This window comes from Rhagoletis pomonella, unplaced genomic scaffold (genome assembly GCF_013731165.1).
Source record: "Rhagoletis pomonella isolate Grant_MI unplaced genomic scaffold, Rhpom_1.0 Rhpom_scaffold_00005, whole genome shotgun sequence".
Classification (NCBI taxonomy): domain Eukaryota; kingdom Metazoa; phylum Arthropoda; class Insecta; order Diptera; family Tephritidae; genus Rhagoletis; species Rhagoletis pomonella.
The window spans coordinates 77,948,814-77,968,771 of NW_023458559.1; the positions used below are offsets into that span (position 1 = coordinate 77,948,814).

The 19,958-nt window shown below is 35.1% G+C and overlaps 1 protein-coding gene across 4 annotated transcripts in view; it reads left to right on the forward strand.

Annotated features, from left to right (window-relative positions):
* Nucleotides 1-19,958, forward strand: part of LOC118739644 — a 260,844-nt gene that overhangs the window by 80,288 nt on the left and 160,598 nt on the right. For 2 of the 4 annotated variants that reach the window (XM_036471089.1, XM_036471092.1), the window contains exon 1: nt 1,208-2,067. The exons of the other annotated variants lie outside the window; for them this stretch is intronic. The gene's annotated coding sequence lies outside the window, so the exon portion shown is untranslated. Of the gene's footprint in view, nt 1-1,207; nt 2,068-19,958 lie in introns of those variants that run through there. 4 annotated transcript variants of the gene reach the window in all.

Genomic DNA, 19,958 nt, shown 5'->3' on the forward strand with positions numbered 1-19,958 from the left:
CTGAATCCAAATAAATTTTTTTCTTTTAATTTAGCTGTCTTAAATTTGCCGCCCCTTAATTCTGCCGCCCTAGGCTTCAGCCTATGTTGCCTGTACGATAAATCCGCCACTGTTGAGGGGCCTTCAACAAGTGCTGTTAAAATTCTTATCAGCAATCTAGAAATAATTGTAGATTCCTCCAACGAAAGCTAAGGCTCCGATGTAGAATCTAAAGACATTTAAAAAAGTGAAATTAAAGCTCAATTGAAGGCCTATCTTAAAGAAAAACGAGCTCATCTTGGTGAAAATTCTCTCGATTGGTTGGGCTCATGGGAGAAAATGCAGCAACATTTTTTTTTTTTGAAATATGATATGCCCCTTTTAAACTTTGTCTACTGGACTTAAACACTGTATAGGTTAAGCACTCGTTCAATGTTCTAATAATTTACAAAATTTTGAAGTAATAAAAATTATGGCATAAGTTGAATTCAGTTTTTTTAGCGTTATTCCTAACATTCGCACTCGCATTTGCACATTCTCATTCGCATATGCATTCGCGAATATGAATAAATGACATTCGAATCATCCCTACTACATACACACATATGTGTATGCATGTATACATATGCAATTATTTGTTCCCTGTAAATAATTTTAGGCAAATTTTTCGCATCCCTAGGTCGATAATGCAGTTCAAGAAATTGCTCCTGAGTGCACAGATACTTCGAAAACTAATTCCGAATGAGTAACGTATAAGTGGAAGACGTTAATAGCTAGCCAAAACAACCCTATATGCAAGTGCATTCATTCATTGATGAACAACAAAAACAGTGCTTCCATGTATCGACTGACTACGTGCTACAACAGCGAACGAGAAATCAAAACAAGCGAAAGTAGAAAGAACAACTGATTGTCGAAACAACCACCCCTAAAGCAAAACACTAACCAACACTATAAAATGACCACCCTGTTCGCTTAGCGCCACCATCACCACCCCCAGCGTTTGTGATGTTGTTGTTGTTGTTGTCTACTGTCGATGTTTTGCCGGTCTGCGTCGATGCAGGATATCAGTCTCGGCAATGCATAGTGTCGCTGCCGAAGCACCAACAGAGCACCAAAAAATGTTTCCATCACGTTTCGTCGTAACCAACTCCCCGACTCTGTCACTACTGACTCGGATTTGTGTTTGGCGTGCGTGGTGAGTCCTAGTTGATGTTGGTGCGTTGTCGAAATTGGACGTGTGGGTGAATCAAACGGAAAAACGGTTATTTTTTGGTTGGTGTGCTGACAACTGATTCGGTATTAATACGCGTCCGCGACGTTGACGACGGCAGAGTTCTTAGCGCCGCGTTCGTGTCTTGTGTACCGATGATGCGAGCATTATTGGTTATTAAGAAAATTAAATATTTGCCTGTTAATTTTTTGCGCGTCGCCGGGTTTACGGCGGAACTGTGTTGAAAAATAAATATGTATGTACATATTCGTCTAGACTATAAGTATACTTATGTGCATAGAATACAGGCGAATCGAATAAAAGAGAAAAGTGAAAACGACTATAAAAAATAAATAAATGTTATTGAAAGCAAAGCTGTGTGTGTGTGAAATAGAAAGAGAGTTTAGCTTTGGAGAAAGCATTTGAAGTCGGAAAGGAAATAACACCAGAAATATTTATTTAATATTCTTGAAAGTAAAACGAAACAAATCGGTAGAATCAATTGGTTCTTTAGTTCTCTGAAAAAAAGTTAAAAAATCACATTAGTATGTAAAATATCTTGGAAAATTTTAAGATGTTCCGGTGAAAAAACTAATCATAAAAGCGTTTCATCTTAGTAAATATTTAAATAAAAAAATATCACCTCAACATGCGAGCATTGTGTGTGATTTAGCATCAATACACCAACAAATAATAACAAAACGAATACAGAAAAATAATAAAAATATTCTTACATACTTTTGTTCTTAAAAAGTACATCTAGTGTAATCAGTGTTGGAAGTTATTGCAAGTAAAGAGGAATCGCAAAAAAATAAAAGCAAAGCGGAATATAAGAAATTAATCAAACGGCTTAGGATTACTAAAAATTTGTACAGGTAAAAATAAACGTAACCATATTTTTATAAACTTGAAAGAGGGAGAAATGTTATGATATCTTTATAAAAATTTTAACTAAATACTCTAAAATTCTCCATCTCAAAAATACATTTAACATCAAGAGGTGTTCAGATGTGTGCTTTACTCAAAATTGTTTGTGTTATGGCAGCGATATACCTATGGCTGGTTTTTACTATGCCATATTTTGACGACAAAATTTGTCGACATATTTTGATAAAACTTTATCTCCCTTATCCCTTTCTTTACCGATTATATAATAGGTCAAACACGGTAAATAAATCTATAGACCGTTTTTTTTTGTGTCTTATATGACAATGTGTTTTCAGGCAACTTTTCGACTAGCTGTAAAGCAGAAAGAAATTTGGGAAAAATTCGAAAGCTATGATTTCTATAAAAAAAATGTTTCTATATTCACGATGAAAACTCAAAACGAAAATTTATGTGAAATTTTTTATCAATTATGGTAATTTTTAATATTGCTTTGAATCAGCTTAAAAGAAAGATCAGGTCTTTTAACATAGAGATTATTAATAAAACTAAAATAGGGGCTTTTTTATTTTGCCAGGCTAAAAGGTTTTAGAGTACCTTTAACTTGTCGCGTCGCTCCGTCGGGCCACGCCGGCACCAATCCCTTGCTTGAAATACCAGTAGCAGAGGGAGGTATATCCATTTACACTGATGGATCACAGATTGAACACCTTTCGCACCTTTCGTCAACCAAACGATTGCAGTGCCTTCCAAGCAGAGATCTACGCTATAGAAAGGACGACTAGTCTTTCACTTACTAGTAGAGTTCCAGAAGATAAAGCCACTATACTTTGTCGCCAGTCAAACAACGGGCTGTTATTCACAGAGGACTTAGCAAAGCTAGAATGAAGTTGAACTAGCCTAATGCATGCACATTACATACATACATTCATACATATATATGTATATCCCAATAAAAGTTTATCCTCTGCATAGCGTATCAGTGTGACAAGTCCTTGATAACTGTCCACTCGGCTCTACTAGATCGAAGTAAGAAAGAAGACATTCTTGAATATTACTTGTTCATGAATGCGACAGACAAAAGCAAATTATAAAGAAATAGCCCTGTAGGAAATTTGTTTTCTTAGAATGACATAAATTTAAAACCATGAATAAAATCCAAATCGATATAAGAATTAGCTATGTAAGTGCTCGGCCGGAATTATTTTCCAATCGGAGGCGTAAGACTTGATGTTGTACCAAAATTGATTTTTATGACCTAATTCGACATCAAGTTCCGTAAGACTTTTTCAAATTTGAATTGTAGATAAACCGATTTCTGCATTACGCAATTTTCAGTGCCTGTTTTCCATTGGCAAAGGTACACTGGAAACTTTTTTTTTCATCTGAATGTTTAGTGCCCTTGCAAAGTGAAAATGTGGAGGTCTTTCTTGAACTTTCTTTGAACCTGAAACTTGCTTATCCTGCTAAATTTTTTCCTATAGGGCATTCGCTTAAAAGTTTGCTCAATTCATTACAGAATAGTATACATATTTCTCTCTTGGACTTGCGAAATGTAGTTAGCATATTTTTTTGGAGCACACTTGAGTGCAATCACAACCGGCGCTATGCAGTTTAAACGTGTCCAAACTTTGTCATTTGTGCATACCAGGAAATGAAGTATTCATGTGTTCACTTACATACATATGTATATGTTTGTGTGCAAGATTGTTGGTTTATAAGAAACATGCTAATAAAATAAGCTGGCCATTTTTATATGGGTAAAGCTTTCTGAAGTGGGCCATGAATTTGCAAAGTTTTACTTTTTTCATACATAGATATTTGGCTCAGATAAAGTTTAATTTATGGGCATTTCATTGGAAAATTCCATTTTGAAATTTTTTTATGAACAAATTGAAATTTTGTATGAATTTCCGAATCATATGATTTCTTAACTACAAATAAGTAACACCAAACACTGTAATATTTTTTTTTTTAAAGAAATTTTACTGAATTTTTACAAAAATTTTAATATTGATAAAAACGTTTAAAAGAAGAAAAATACGGATTCTAGACTGCACCTTGGTCACCGTCATGTTTTTGGCGATACTAATCGCAGCAGAAATTCATGAATTATCGAGTTTGTATCAACTTAACTTCTACTTCTACTCCCAACTAGGCGAGTGGACCTGATGGAGCTCCCAAACGATACCACAATGGACCCTTTGGGCTTTAATTAAGCCTATCCTACATAATAATAGAATAAACAAAAGCACTTCCTAAATTCTCCTGCATTTATATACCTAGAGTCCAGGACGATTTTAAAAGATAGCGCTCCATTAATATAAACTTTTTCCACTCATTCTACAATTCTTCGTATCTACGAGGCAACTGTCGGCGAATGTTCCCCAATATCTTATTTTGTAATCAAACATAAATTATGCATTGTATACGCGTAAACTGATGTGCAGTGATTAAACTTGATATTAACGTCAAATATTAATTAATATTTCAATGCCTGCGAGATTTAATTGAATACTTACTGCCTTGTCTAAACACTGCCGCAAGGCATAATTACCTTGCAAACAAAATACAAATACAAAAATATCGTGTAGGTACATAATTGCGTCATCCTTATAATAGCCTCCAAATCATATCCTTCCATCTTCGATCTTCCTGCGAAAACAAATCAGTTGCACGCCAGCCTCGTCTATGCCCCTGACGCACCAAGATGAAAGAACGGAAAATTAAAAATTTTTTGATTGGCAATCGACTTGAATGATAGGCGTGCACATCAAGTTTTGGTTGATGCGGGCTCACTTATTTACATATTTGAAATTACCCATACTTGTTCATACACCAGCGCCAGAATCGGCCCACAAATTTAGTCGGTTTTAGCTCTCCATTACTTTGAATGCTCACATCGTGAATTTTTTTTCATTGCATTTGCATCAATGTATGTACATACATATCGTCGTTTGAAGTACAAAACCGCGTATCAATAAAATGCAAAACCGGGTATGTGAGGTTGCATAAATTATTTTCTAGAGACTAAAAACCACACATATTTCAAAATGGTTATCTTTTTTTTAAAACAATCGCATTTATGGCTAGTATATTTCAGGAAGAATGGGCCAAGAGCTTGTGTGAGCAAATCCAATTTTTAGCAGCAAATGTCAGTTACGCGGTTTTGTATTCAAACGATGATATGTGTGAGTAAAGAAAAATAGTATATCGATGGCTGGGTGGAAGATCGACCTATCTCGACAGCCAGTTCGAAAACGCCGTTTCTCAGAAAATTTTCCAACTACGCCCTATTTCAGAATTTTATTGAAAAGCACCGTATCTCAAAATTTGGTCGAAGAGCACCCTATACCTGCTGCCGATTAAAAAACGTCCTATCTCAATAAATTTTCAATGTATTTTCGTTTGGGATAGGGCGTTCTTCAACCAAATTCTGAAGTAGGGCGTTCTTGAAAAGGTTTCTGAGATAGAGCGTTTTCGAACTGGCTGCCGGGATAGGTCGATCTTCCACTCAGCCATCGATACATGCTCTTATACCCAGCTAGCCAAATTCGGAGTGCTCCAAATATGGACCGAAAAAGGACTCCCACAGCAACACCTGGAATATGGAGTGAAAAATGTCTCCCACAGTAATACCTCGAATGAGTGCTTCCGTGGCGCTCCGAATATGCAGTGCAAACTGAGTCAAGGTTTTTTTTTGTACACTCTAAAAAATCTGTTTAAAAATGCCACTATAAATCGAGTATATTTATGTTTATTTTTAAAATTTTTTGGTAAATTTACACGATGAATATGTATTATTCTCGTTAATACATTTTCGTGTTTAAAAATCCTTTTTGTTAGCGGCTTTACACTATTCTACGGGTGAAATCAAACAGCAGATGTGTATTTTGTAGCTAGTACACACTTTCTAAGTAAATTTACGCACACCACAGCAGCTATATTACACTCTAAAAAGTCCGAAATTTAAACAAACTATTCGTTGAATAATCGAGCATGTAATTTCGCGAATAATAAGGTAGGAAATCAGTAACCTACCTTTTAGCTAGGAAATCTACACAATTTTTTTTAGAGTGTATGTTATCTTCTTTTCCTTTTCTTTGTATCTGCTCCGTAAGGTGAAAATGCAATCAATTCAAATTCAATCAGAATGTTCCTGGAGAGGGACACCGCAAAAAAGCTACTGGCAGATGCGAATGCATTTGGTGGTAAGCAATAACGCATAAAATTACTTTTGGCTAACTTTAGAACTTTTCATGCGCGTTTATTAGAAAATTATCTGGTTCTGGCACAGAATTCAATAGAGCGAGTGGTTCCGCACTTCACAAGAAAGTCCTAAAAAAAGATAAAGAATACTTTTTTATTTACGCAATCATTAATTATTAAAAAATTTGAATTTGGTATATAAATTTTCGCTCTATTATCGGAGCACCCCCAGAACACTCTGTCCAAGTTATCTTCGGATGATTTAAAGAGTCCTTTTCACAAAATCATAGACAAATAGGGGATTCCGCACGAAGTCTTTGCGGATTATGTGAGGGAGCTTTCTGGGACTCCGACATCACTCATTTAAGGAGTCCCAAAAAGCACACTTTTTCATATATATTGAGAAGGCACTTTTTTCCCGCGGATATGCTCCTTTGGAACTCTTTCCCCTGGTTGGCTGGGTTTGCATACATATTTTCTTATATTCACGTGAATTTACAAGTGTAAACTCTAGTATATTTACATTTTAAATGTTCAGTTTGAATCAAATATTTTACAAAACTCATCTTCAAATACGAGCAATTATAATATGATGATTTTCCGACTTTTTTCGGTTATGAAAAGTTATTGAAAATTTGCGTTGTTTACAATACTTTTTCGGCTACGTAAAATGTAAGAAAAACACACTGCCAAAAAAGATTAAGTTTCCTTTCTGGATGATTGGTTTTTTAAATGTGTGTATGTCTGTAACAAAAACACCTTTTACATTTTATTTACTTTCAAGAAATAACGAGACAGCTTGTCACCTATGTGTGTATGTATACAAACCTATGTTACATCTAATAATTATAAGCCGATTTTTAGTTTCAAAAAGCTTAGAACACTTTTGAATGAGAGATGAGTTTTTGTGTTTTGAAACGTAGTTAAACTTAGCTTTCTGAATGGAACAAAATTCAACAGTCTGGATACTAAAGTGATAAGCAAGATATTTTTTTAGAAAATTCCGATTTGGAGATCTTGTACTTAAGCTTTTTCCAAAACTTTTTTTATTGAAATTTATTGGGAGTAATAATTATAAATTGAAATAGTTTGATGGTTTCTATAAAAATCAAAACTGTTTTTTAATTCTGACTTAGATAATTTTTTCTAAAATCCCTACCAATTATTAAAACAAAAAAAAAAAAAAATTATTCAATTCGTTTAAAAATTTACCTTCCAGCCTTTTTTGAACAAAATCAGTCGATAATTTCCAACTGTGTATTATGTGCCATTGCGAGAGACTTGTTGGCGTTCGTCCGCAATCTAGAAATTTGAGAATGCTCTATCTTTAGTGCGGCTCGGTATATACATGCCCCGGTCAACAGCTAAGCCGGCATTACAGCAGCTACCAAACACGCTGAGGACAAGATATGTAGTGATCTGAGTCTATGTTTGGTCCTCATATTTTAAGTACATATATATGTACGTCTAATACGGACTTCAAGGGTTTAGTGTTTGCAAATTCAAAGCATCGTACGTTTTGAACTAGAAATTCATTCTTTTCGTACATGGCATCTCTGCAAAGTCATTGAGTTATAAAAACGTTTACTAGTCCCGTTACTTAACTGTGCGCAATGCTTTTTTTAATTAAACCAAGTGTAACAGAAAACACACCGTAAGTCCTAAACTCACCCACGCAAATGCCCAAACAGCAAAATATGTAGCTAAAGTAAATAAAAGAATGCAAAAGAAAACTCATTCTTTAAGACATCACCTTGCATGAAGCACATAAATATGTATGTTTGTATGTACATATATGTAGTGAAATAAAGAAATAGCTAGCAATTGGTTTCACCTACCCATCCCTCTAAAATTCTTTAGTAATCTAGAAAAATGCGCCTTAATCTAAATTAACAAGCACTTGAAATCCTTGAATTCTTCACGCTTGAAAATGCGAAATAACGAAAGTGCTGCAGGCTAAGTTGAAGAGCAAAATAGGGTATGACAAGTGTATTAGTGTGGGCTTAACGTTGACAAACAGCAGCTGCAGACACGCTCAATATGTGAAAGTAAATAGTTTTAGGCACCATTTTTTCATTAAACTCCTACCATAAACATTTCTAGCACATCCAGCTATCTTTATCTAAGCCCGTAGAGGTATTTGAATATTTGCATCTACATGACTTGGTATGTGAACGTTGAGTATAATGGCAAATAAACGCGAAAACAAAATACAAAAAAAATATAAGTTCAGTACAACGGGTTGAAAAATGGAGGTATTGCACACAGTAATTAAAAACGTAAAAATCTCATAATTCTGAGTTTAAATTTTTCTTGTCGTTTTTTTTTTTTTTGTGTGTGGGAATTCCTTTATGTGCCTATGGTTTGCGCTTAAAAGTTGGTGGGAAACTCCTACTTTGCGTGACAAGTAACAGCTCAGGATCTCAAAAGCGCGCACAGAGAGTCTAGCATATGTACATAGAAATGATAGAAATGCTCGGAAGCCAGGCAGGCGAGCTAGCACAGAGGTGTCTTTAACCATTTGCCTACCGGCCGATTCGTTGTGGTCCCATATTAATATCTGATGCTTTTGAGCTCTGTACTGTAAGTCCTTTACTTTGCTTATTTTCATGTAGTTTATACTTTTTTGATCATTTTAATTTTTTTTTAAATAATTGGTATTGCTATTTTAAATCTGGCGGGTCCAATGAACCTGAACGCTACTTAGTCAGTTAATGCTAGTTTTTCCGCGGCAGACAAAGGGTTAAACATATGCACGTATACGAATACCTTACGAAGAGCAATCAACTCACGTTTATACTGCGCTGTCATTCAAAGTCATAAAAATAAGAAGCGGTAAATGACAAAAAGGTAAAGCACTGAGCTGCTGAAGCGCTAAAGAACTCCGCATTCTATGCGACACATTTCGCCTCTTCATTTTTCTTCATTACACTCTACACTACTTCATTTTACGCTACTTCTATTGCAGTTAAGAGTCTCCTCGTTTGCTAGGGTTAGCATGGAACATGCAAATCCAGCAGTGCCAACATCAACTTCGTCTCCGTCATTGTCACTACCATTGCGACTTGAGCGGCTTACCTGTTGTTGCATTGAGTGTAGAATTTACGAGTAGCTGTGAAGTAAATACAGTGGTTTGGAGAATTTATCATTTGGAGTTGCTATTAAATTGACACCATAAATCAGAGAAGAATCGAACTGTTTTTGCTTGTTTTTCGGAAATAAACACAAACCAATGCATGCAGCAGTGAGCACTCAGTATACAAACCGCCCTTTGTACTCTTCCAGATATGCAAGCAGATTTCGCACGCTATTGGTTGAGTTCAAGTTTGTTATCCAGAATTTCCTTTCATATACAATAATTTCGATGTGCTTTACATGGAAGAAAATGCATAAGTAAGGAAAATTACATGCAACATGCACTAAAATATAACGGGCTATAAAACTGCAACTAATAAATGTGAAATTTTAGTGAAAATGTTTCAAATTTTTTTGGAAGGTTTTACATATCGAGCCCTAACCGCCAAAATAACGTAAGCGAATTTTTTTTGATGCGGAAATATTCCTAGAGCATGTGGATGTATTTGTGCATCAAAAAGAAAATTTTTAAAAAAAGTGTCGCTTACGTTATTTTGGCGGTTAGGGCTCGATATATGGTTTTTGTTATTGAACGAACTAACTTTTTGAAACAGTCATGTAAATAATACTACGTTCAAATTGACGAGATAAACATGATAAATGGGCTTAAACAAGTTAAATGAACAAAACGTGTTTATAAACAAGTTAAATCGCATGCAATTGTTGTTGGAAAATTGAACCAGTTGAATTATTTAACTCGTTTGAAAACCAGTTTAGCGCAGAGTCGTATCAGAAAGCTTTCTGGTACAGCCAATCAGAAAGAGCCAAAAGCTTTCATTTGACACGCCAACGTTAAAAAAATTTATATTCCCAAAAGTATTAAAAATTAAAAACTATCAGAAAATATCTAAATTGTATGCACGTCTGCCCGCCAAAAAAGAGGCCAAGGCGGTAGTTAATTATTTCCCAACGGGTCTCGTCGTACGCAGAGACAAATAGGGCATACGAACTAAACATTTTGAAGTCTTTAAATAATCCGTATGCTTTAATATCATGAAGCCGACATTCGCATAAAACAAATTGAAACACAAAAACTTGATTTAGATTTTTTTTTATATTTATTTGAAATCAAACAACCGTCAAAGTTAACTCCAAATGTTCAATGTGGACGATTGTGTTTTACAATATGCTTTTTTACATTTAACAAGTTAATTGGGACAAACTTGAACGTAATATAACACTGAATAAACAATTTAAAAATACCTAAAACTGTTTAAAATATTACAAACTTATTTTATCAGTGTTTACTCAAAAGGATTACACTTGATACATTTCAGTTCCTTGTTCACATTCTGGCATTTTTTAAATATATATATTTTTCTTTCTTTGATACCACCACGAAGGCAAGAAAGACGATCAGACTCAATTCCCCGGATTTTTCTTCAATAAAAACCAAAATATCCAATCGATTTTCACTCTCCGCTCTGATGTAGTGGTGGGGCGACCTTTTTATTTTGACGATTGTTTTCAGTGTTCCACCAGCAAATATCGTTCTTAGTTCTTGCTCAGTTTACGTTCTTTTTAACCGACTTCCAAAAAAGGAGGAGGTTATCAGTTCGTCGGAATATTTTTTTTTTTATGTATGTTACCGCATAACTTTGGGCCACGTCAACCGATTTCGATAATTCTTTTTGCATCGGAAAGGTAGTGTCTCAGAGGTGGTCCCATACTAATCTGGTTAAGAGCCGATCAGCGGATCATGAGATATATATATATATATATTTTTTTTATATGGGAGTTGAAGTCGGTTTTTTTTTGCTAAAAATTACTAGTTATTATATTGACACTTTTGCCGGAAACTTAATTTAAAACTACTACTTAATTAGAATTTATATTTTTGAATAGAATGCATATTTTTGTTAGTCACTGTATTTAGTTGAAGCAATTTCATACATCTATTTGTGTGTATTTTGTAAACTTCACGCATATATTTGCATGTTTATTTGTTATTTTAACTGTTTTTGATTGTCACTGCTCCAGAGCTCGATTTCAAGACTAGCTTACCTGGAGTTGGTCCTCTCATGCCCCGAGGTATGCCCAAACAAATACAAATACTTACTAATTTTGTGCACCACCCAACGCTTCAGCGTCTCACGCTTTTTGTCACCCTCAATCGTTATTTTTTGCACGTCTGCGTTTCGTACAAATTTATTTTGAAATAAATACATACTACATATGTATAAGTATGCTGACGTTATGCTTCCTTTTACTTTTAATTTGTCCACTCCTTGCACTTAATACTAGCAGCTTGAAGCGTACATTTTCCAAGAGAAGCGTAGTTATTCTTATTTCTGCGAACACCCTTCTGTCAAAAGTTACATAGCGCACTATTCACTTGGGACAATTTTTTATAACGGTTCTTAAATAAAAAGAAGAATCAAAAAATATTTCAACGGAGCTGACAAAAAGTCTTTCTTATTTCTTATTTTTTTTTTTTATTTGATGCCTCGGAGTATCAGCATTCTACTTCTTTTTCCATTTTGGGTTTGGAGCGAATCCCATCCGCACTGGTATTGGTTGCTTAAGTAACTTTCTTCAACGCTTTCTGCGTGGTATATTCAAACAATGGTATGCTGTTATTGGAAGTCTCTTGAAGAGAACCAGAGACTTCCCATCGAAAAATATTGATCTCCAAGAATTCGATATACCATATCTTTGTTGTTTTTCCCCATATAAAATACATGGAAGCTTTGAGCGCTGTGAGCGAACTAAAAATATTTTTTCATTTCGAAATAAAAAATAGGATTTTCTTTCGGTGTAGGACAATCCTAGGGGGTGAGAGCATAAAAATTCTAACTTTACTTTTTCGCATGCCTTTTTGGACCAACCTAAAGTGAATACATATTTATGTGCAAATACACATATTTGTGTAAGGCCACCAAGTACTTGTTTGACATACACCAAAATGGGTTTATGTTTATATCCTTAACACATACAATCATTTCTACTCGTTTTGCTACACTTTCTCTATTTTCCGACGTTTTCGGTAATTTATAACGTGTAACATTATTGAAAACATACACACACGCACATAAAAATGCACTAGACCATAAATATAAATACTCGTATATTACGTCCGCATAAATAGTACCTATGTGTGTGATGCACTGAACTCATCAACCCGGGTTTTAAAACCAAACTTCGAACGAAAGAGAGTTGTTAAAGCAAGGCAAAAGTCTGTAAGCATGGGTGCTAACAACGCATTGGCAGAGAACATGACTAGACACCACCACTCTCTTTGACTTCACTTTGCATGTACATACGTAGATACATACATACGTATGCAGGCGCATATGAATGTAATTTTTAGTAAGGATAGCTGTATAACCTAACGCCCAAACCACCCTCTGAGGCATTTCACTGAAATTACAAAGGGTACAAACACACACGCACATACATACGAAAATACTTTGCAGACACCCCTACAGGAAAGATGAGACCAATTGTCTACAGATTATAACAATAAGGATAGTTTTAAATCTGAGAGTATTGCAAGGGTAGGTAGTTTATTTGTAATAAAAATGGTCCAAGTGTAATGCTGTAAGGCAATCGCATTTTAAGAGGATCGAATTTTGTATTGTAAAAGGGGGCATGTGGCCTGTTTCTGGTTCCAATGCTACATGACACATAATGTTAAATGTAACATGAGCAGCTGCTGGACATTGTCTCCATTGGAAAGTCTTATAACAGGGAAGTCCTAATCATGGCGCATGTTTGCCTAAATCACAGTGATACGTTCTGGTCGCTACTATTCGGAATAATTCTATGCTGAATCAAATAAAGAAATGAAAGGACTTCGTCCTATTAGCGCCAGACCAGAGTTCTCACGAGGTCTTGCATGTCTGTATATCTGGCCACCGTTTTCTAGCCACTCCAAGCAAATGCAAACGCATTTTCTATCGCTCGTTGCCTCCAATGTTTCTTTGTATGTCCGGGTACCCAGACAAGAGAGACCGCCGTTGGCTGCGACGTTGAGCATAATTTCATTTTGCAATTCTTGATCACTTTAAATTTGGTAAGCGGCGATGTTATTGCTGGTTGTCAGAAAACATTGTTGCTTTACTTGTCCTCAGATTCTAATACCAGGAACTTCCGCTTGTAAAATGTTTGAAAACTTTTCCAGACGTATATATTTAAGTATACCGAGTTTCTCAGAGTAGACTTCTACTACCACACTGCAGTTAAAGTTGAATCCGTCGGTGTTGAGGAACAAAGCCTCTTTACTGGACAATCGGTCAATTCGATCGGTCAACATAGACTAACAAATTATTAATAATTATATTTCGCTAATTATCAATCGATGCAGTGTCTAATCCCTCACATCTCCGACTTCATAGCCCTTCGTTTTAGGTGTAGACCAATTGAGATCAGGTCGGGGATGATTTACCAGTTAATTTTGCTGTCTAGCACGATTGCAAGATATTTTGCTCTGAAAAATACCGGGAATATTATGCGGTAAATTTAACTGGTGTGTTGTACAGTTCTCTGAACTCTTTTGAGTATTTAGTTGAGAGTGGAAAAGAGCTAGCCTGTAACTGATAGTATCTCATCGTCCTCATACCACACAACTGTGAGAGTCTCTCTCTTGAGTGCTAACAGAATGTAGTTCAGCAATAATACCCATAATAGTGGTCAGCACACTAACCTAAGAAGGAGTTGAATAGGTAGGTAATATTAAAGAAGTTGACATCAGCGATTTAATTTTCTTTCAAACACATTTTAGTTTTGTTTTAAAGTGGCAGAAGAGTGGATTAAGAAAAATCTTTGCTTTAAAGAATTTTGCTTTGATTTATTGAATTTTTTAGCACATGAATTTTACTATACAAAATTTCAAATTTTGGGTCAACCTTTTTGAAGAAACTGTGTTATTTGTTGCTTCAAAAATCCTTCGGTGTAAAACACATAAAAAAATGACGAAGTGTTCACCAGTTTTCCACGCTCCATTCAATGTTTCGCTGGTTGTTTCCATAGCTGCGTAATTTGCTACATCGCTCTGCTCGAGCATACTTCTGAGCATTGCACTGTGTGTTGTGACTTGCAACGTGTTGCTTTGGTGTTGCTATTATTGTGCCTGATGTGTATGGAAATGCCCTAAGTGGACGCAGAAGTCCGGAAGCGGATGTGACTACGTCACTTGACGTTTAAATAGCCGCTTTCCGCTACCCGGCCTTGCATTTGGTTAGTTGCTTTGCCTTAAACGTCGCACACCGTAAGGGCGAATGTAAGCGCTCTCCACGGTAATGTAGCGCTGCTACAATGCAACCAAGCGATAATGTTGCAAACAACGAGGCCTAAAAGCGTTAGCCAATTTACGTCGCTTAAGTAGCTCTGCTTCCGGATTTAAGAACAAGAGTGTATAATTGCCTACTTGAAAAAGTTGAAAACAACAAAACGGTGGAGGCAGAAAAAGTTTGAAAATTACTTTCGATATCCAATATGCATATCGAACTAAAAATGAACTGATAACCAACCGTAGTTTTCCAAAGTTCATAGTACATTGGAATTAAAACCATAGTAAGAAGAGCGAAAGCTCTGGAAGGGAAATATAAGACAATCACACCCTCTTATTATAATTTCAATTCGATAATGAGCTGGATTTCGAATTTATAACGAAGGAAGAATGCATTGGATAGATCCGAAGTTAGCGGTATAGAGGTATAGCGGTTCAAAAGTTACAACACTTCAAAGTTGAAAGTGGATACATTTGTACCCGGGTGTGTGTTCTAGGGTTAATACAAATCTTGTTCTGTAACGCATATTATCACGTTTTTGTTGAATTAATACCATGTGCATACATTTAAGAAGCACTTGCTTCCGTTGCAACATTTTCCGTCCCAACTATTGCCGTTTGCATCATTTCCGTTTAATTGGTCAATTTACTCTTAAAAACCAGCTCCACTAAAGTAATTTCACTTCAAAAAATATTCTGACGCAACAAGTATTTAGTTGTTAACAGGCCACAATGTTAATGAGGTCAATCTAGTTTTTATATTAAATACACTCAGAAAAAGTCAGCTAAAAATAGTTCTCGCAACACATGATTTGGTTACTGTAACCAAATAATGCAACTATAACCAAATCATGTGTTGAGGAAAACATATTTAGTTGACGTATCTAAACTCTTTTCTCAGTGTACTTTAGTATCATAAGTCATGCATTATTATCCTTTAAGGCGTTTATTTACTTTCTATATTGACCGATTTGATCGATTAGGTTGTTATAATTAGGTACATGAGTTTGTATTTACAAACAGAGTGAGTGTACAAAACTAATTGTTGCAATACGAGAAGAAAAATTTATCTCGAATTAAAAAAATTAACTTTTATAATAGATACTATAAATGCTTGCTTATTTTGCTCACAAGGCAATTGGCAGACAGAAATCCAATAAAAAAGTGTCGAATTATTCGCCGCAAAAAAAAAATATTTACCAATGAATTGCTTATAATATACATACTTATGCACAATGCACATATGTATATTCATTTCGACGTACATTCATAAAGCGGATATGCATTATTGAGCGCTATCAGTACCACCCTCGTTAACATATGCCGAAATGGGAAGTTTTATAGTTAAATTTATACACGGGCATGTCTTGTTGTTGGCAAGCGGTGTACGCTGGTTAATTGCAGCGTAAAATGAAAGTGATAATTAAATGAGCTGAGTTGGAAATGCATTCAGGGCCGTTTCCATTCAGTAATTGAATGCATATTTAAACAAACAAAACATACGTTTTTTCGTTTGCCTTACTGTTAAACCGAACAGTTGAATGTTGTTTATTAACAAAAAAAAAACAAAAAAAGCGATATGAACTCTCAATTTCGTTGCGCTAGAGCGAAAAGTTTTAACGCTTAAATATGCAATTACAGCCATTGACTAAAGCGCGTTGAATGGGTTAATCTTTCGGCAGAACTTGTGCCTCTTGTTCTTACAAATTCCAATACATTTCTGCGATGGTTTGAATGTTCATAGCTATGTATCGAATATCCAATACTGAAGTTGGGAATATAAAATTGTTTTTTTTTTTTTTGTTTTCGATTGTGTGAATTTTTCGCAACAATTCTTTATTTAACTTTTCTTTGAAATGAACTTTATTTTTTGGCGTAATCGCCAGCATCCATTAACTATGCAAATACTGCTTACCATTGCGTGCTTATGTATGACTAAAATACTTTGATATTGGGAAAACTAAACGTTGCGTTCCGCTGGTTTAGCTCACGTTCCACAACACTCGAACAAACTGTGTAACTTCACTTGCAACTGACTTTTTTGCATTTTCGCGGTTACTACCATACAGAAGTAAGTGTGCACTCTTTTTCGCTTGCCTTGTTCCTTTTACAACTTTCAACTTTTATCTTGCCTCTTGTTGCAACTACATACATATTTGTTTGGTTAACTGTAGCTTTGGAATTCCACTTTTATCGGTTTTATTATACGAGTATTTTATTTATTCCTCTTCACTGACTGCTACTGACTTGCTTTCTCTCTTGCCACTTTTACATGCACGGCTTCTTTTAATCGAGTTTTGTCGCGCACATGCGAAACATAGTGCGTACGTACATATGTATGTATGTATGCACTTCATTTGGATCGCGGTAACTTTTGCGGGTTGGTAACGCGCAACAACTCTTTTTCCTTGAGCTCGACTCAAAGGAAATCAATTAAGTGGTGATTGTGCGGTAAAAGCTATCAAAATTTGCTTACATTTACGTGTCATTGTCAATGAGAAAAGTGCTCTTCCATAGGTACAAACAGCTCGAAGTCTGTTTCTACTTATAAATACCTACTGAAATAGAGAAAGTGAAGGAACTAGGAGGTCATGCAATATGGTTAAAAGCGTATCGCTCGCCTTTAATTACTAATTTGTTTTAACAATTGTTGTTTTGTAGGTTCTGACTTAACCTCAATTGATAATTTTTGATTCTCTTCGATTGAAAACTTTATTTTAATTTCACAAGACCTCGAACATTACGCGAGGTCTTAAGACGGTAATTTACAATTTCATGCTGGCTTCGCACGGAAATTTTTACTTTACGGCGAGTCCTTTCATAAGGGTTGCCATTGATGGACGAGTGGGGCATTATTTGCGAAAGAGCCCCCAAAATCCTAACCAGTCAGTGTGAGACTTTAGCAGACTAACAGGGCAAATCTTTTCCTAAGATAGTTGGAAGTCTTTTGTAAGACAATTGAAAAAGAGGATGCAAGAAAGTTTGAAAGATTTTTTTTTATTCTGGCACGAAAGTCTAACAAAAAAGCTCCCTTGCCAACTTTCTTCTCTTATGGCAGAAAGCACTTGTATATCATTTTGCTCGCGGGGATCTAATAGTCGCAATGGCCCAGAGAGAGATTCGGGTTCGAGTCCTCAGCAGTGGAATTGTTTTTCTTTTTGTTTTATTGTTTTGAAAAGAAAAATATTTTTTAAATTTTATTTAATATTTAGTTTTCTCTTTTTTAATTAATTAATTTTTTAAATTCAACTTTAAGATGTTATTGTGTTTAAAGAAAAATAGTTATGTTTTTAATTTTATTTAGTGTTCAGAAAACTATTTTTTGCTTTTTTCAATTCTATTTTTTTTATTCAACAATTGTTGAATATAATTGTTATAAGGCCACAAATAACAAAAACATTTCATTATAAAATTCTAGTGTTTCAAAAGAAAAATATTTTTTTATATAAATTAATTTTTAAGGACTTTTTTATTTTTCTATTTTTTAACTTTATTTTATTGCAACTCTTAGATCACATTATATTAAAAAGAATTTTTTTTTTCAATTTAATTTATTTTTTAGGAACCTTTTTATTTTTAAAATAAAATTTTCTTTTAATTTTTATATTTTATTGTTTTAAGAGGGAACTTGCTTCTATGGTGCGAGTATCATGCATACATATCGCAAGAGTGTCATACTATTTATTTATTTTTGGTTTCGTTGAGCATGCAGAAATGCGCTGTGTAAAAATTTCATAGCTTAACAATAGGCCACTAGAAGAAAATGTGTCTTCATTTTTATGGGAGCATATGTAAACTCTAAGCTTTAAAGCCGTTTTTCTCGATTTTTAAATTTTTTGCATTATACCCTGCATTTTTGCATTATACCCTGCATTATACCCTGTTGGGAAAATCTCTAGTTCTGAACTGGTGCGCTTCTAGTACATTTAGACCCAGTACTGGTTCGCGATAAATCTCTTTTGCATGCAAGCAACTGGCGAATTTAACATGACGATGTCCTACGAAGTGTCAATTGCCCCCCGCTGCATCCCTTTTTCGATAGTTCCGAACTAGTCCTAAATTCTATAGTTCCGAACCAGTCCTGAAATCGACAGACGAAAGAAAAAAATATCATGATTTTTCAATATTTTTGGTTCTTCTGTGTGTGCGATTTTAAGATATTTTGGAAGAAATGCGTTTTAAATTTGAAATTAAATTTGTCTGAATGATTGTAAGGAATGTATGTTTACATACCTTTAGCTGTAGCTGAGTTTGCAGAGGTGCTCGCTGTTATTTCTTAGATTCCAGATGGTCCCAAGATGTTGAAATGTTAACACACATTTTAGTTTTGTATTACCAAGCTATGAAAAAGCATCCGCGAAGCACAGAATAGAAGCGGATTTGAACGAAAAAGCCACCGAACACATATCTATGTAAAGTAAACAACCCCCCCCCCGCTGCATCCCTTTTTCTATAGTTCCGAACTAGTTCTAAATTCGACAAATAAGATCTAGTTCGTTCTGCATCCCTTTTTCTATCATTCCGTACCAGTTCAAAATTCGTCACTTTAGATATAGAAATTAGATGAAAAAATTAGTTTTTCAAAAGTACCACTTTTCGCCGATTTTGGCCTGGTGGGGATCTAGTTCATATCGGACTAGTTCCTTTTTGGCGATAAAGACCTAGTACGGAACTAGAAATTGGATTCACTAGTCCGAGGTTTCCCTGCAGGGTATTTGTCACTTAGTCCCGTGACTTTCCCCAAGAAGTGAGCGTAACTAGTATATATTTGTGGATAAATACAAAGTCAAATACAAAGCTATCAACACGCACCAAGTAAATAATTCCAGGACAGTTTTGCCTCCATGCATTTCTAGGCTTTCAGCAAAATTTACTCACCAGCACGATTTTGTACAAATGAAAGTGGATGTACTTGTACTGCTTTTGTAGAAATGTTGGCAACTTTGCCAAAAATTGTTTTCATGTTGCTTGCGTTTTCCATGCTTTCGCGTTGTTATCAAAATTGTCGTTCGCGGTATGTTGGGCTCCAGTTACGTATGTATTTCACTTTTGCGTTTTTTTTTTTGGTCGGTATATAAATTTAAAACATTTTATGCTGCTCATTGCGACTGCCCTTCGTTTTTTGCTTATAGCAGTCTTTGTCGCTGCTCTGTTGCTCCTTAATTTGCCGCCCATTTAATTCCTTTTGTCATTAGCAGGATATCAAATGACAATACGTCAACCGCAGCAGAAGAAGCACCAAAAGCAGCAACAATAAATGTAAACTAAAAACCACATTAACAACACTTTGTAAACAAAACAAAGTTG